General features: G+C 33.3%; 1 protein-coding gene across 1 annotated transcript in view; it reads left to right on the top strand.

Annotated features, from left to right (window-relative positions):
* Positions 1 to 1,826, top strand: part of RNF13 (ring finger protein 13) — a 151,243-nt gene that overhangs the window by 79,129 nt on the left and 70,288 nt on the right. The gene's annotated exons all lie outside the window — the stretch shown is intronic.

Here is a 1,826-nt window from a genome sequence, read left to right as displayed (position 1 = left end):
AGGGAAAACAACTTTCTTTGTGAGTTAGATATCCAAGTTGGGAAAAAGGGTAGTTTGTGCCCAGGCTGATGGTTGAGTTACGGTTGCTTTCTGTTGCCAGTTCTGAAAGAAAAGAAAATGTTTTCCAGAGAATTTTTTTTCAGTTGGCATTTGGAAAGGTTTAGAAGCAGAGTTATACTACATTTTCTGCAGAGGATCCATAGAGGTTGGACAGTAAAGTGAAGCTTCAGTTTTCAGATTGCTGGAAGTGCCAAAACCCACTGTATAGCCAAGATGGACAGAAGAGACCAGGCTCCAAAACCATCAGTATCTGTGTTATGCTTTTTTGTTTTGGCTTTTTACCTTTTGTGTTGTAAAACATAGCATTCACAGAAAAAGTATTCATAATGTATGTATGGGCAATTTAAATAGTAAAATAAATATCTGAGTACTCTTCAGCTTAAGAGAGACCTGTTACTAATGTTAATTAGTTAATGTTGTTAATTACTTTAACCAGACTTCATTGAAGACTTTGTTAGGTAAATCTTTTAGATTTTATTTCATTTACAGATTGTGTTAAACTAGTATTAATATCTTATTTTCATGAAGGAGCTTCCTATTTGGAATATTTTTACAATAATTTCAAATATTTTAATAAAGTGATGTTAAGTGTACCACAAAGTGATCGCTAACTAAAGCTGCTCATTTTCTGTCTTGTGTTTGAAAAGCTTGTGATAGGAAAGATTCTTTGCTGAGGCCAGGGCAAACCCCAGCCAACAGTACTATGCATTTCCTATTTCTTTACTATAGATTCTTTCTTTTTGCCCTGTAATATTTTCTTTCTCTTGCTTGATTCTAGCCTAAAAAAACACCATGGGTATATCTTTTCTCACTTCAGTTTCTTGGGAGTAGGACTTAATGTTTTATGCAGTTCTGTGTGCTGAGCTTACAGTGTAGTGCTTAGAACATCAAAATGAGTAGGCAGTAAAGGGAGGTGTATGCTCAGAGATCTGTCACTGGGTGGCGCTGAGCCTCAAAGTCTCATTGCCCCATCAGTTGTTTTTCAAGTGCAGTATGAATCCTTGTCATCACTTGGAAATTCCTAGTAGGCTGATAGCAAGTTTCGATTTATCCTTTTGTTGCACAACAGTTTCTTCCAAAAAGCTTTATTAACAGTGGTGGGTGGGTTAAAATGGAGCTTCTGCTGTGTTAGGATGAGAAATAATTAAGATTTGATTGGAATATGAATCCTATCAGTATCCAAAAATATGAACTTAGGTTGGATCCTTCATTTTAATTTGCACCTTAATATAGTCAATACATAGATAACTAGAGAATATTTTATGGATACCTTTGTTAAATTTAAATTGCAATTCTCAAAAGTAAAAATCTAGACAGCTTTTGACTGATATAGTTTATTTTAACTGGTATAGTTCATTATATAAAAGTAAAAGTTTTTTTTTTTTAAAGAAAAACATCTTTAAATCAATAGCAAGCATCAGAAATAGCTACACATAAAGGTTTATTTGGGTTTTCTTAATGTCACTAAGAAAAAAAGGATCATCTTTGGTTTTAATCTTTAGTACTAACCATGTGCTAGATATAATATTAAAACTTCATTAGAAACAGCCACATTCAAAGACCTGAAAGTTAATGACCTTGATTTTGTGATGGTATGTTACAATAATATTGTTGCAATGAGTGGAAAAGCACAAATCTCTTTTCTGATTGCAGACAACCTACAGAACATTAAAAACTCACTATATATATATATATATATATATATATATATTTTTTTTTTTTACAATACGCGGGGCTCTCACTGGTGTGGCCTCTCCGGTTGGCGA

Source organism: Lipotes vexillifer, unplaced genomic scaffold, assembly GCF_000442215.2.
Source record: "Lipotes vexillifer unplaced genomic scaffold, Lipotes_vexillifer_v1.1 scaffold618, whole genome shotgun sequence".
Lineage (NCBI taxonomy): Eukaryota > Metazoa > Chordata > Mammalia > Artiodactyla > Lipotidae > Lipotes > Lipotes vexillifer.
This window is presented reverse-complemented; position numbering and strand designations above follow the sequence as displayed.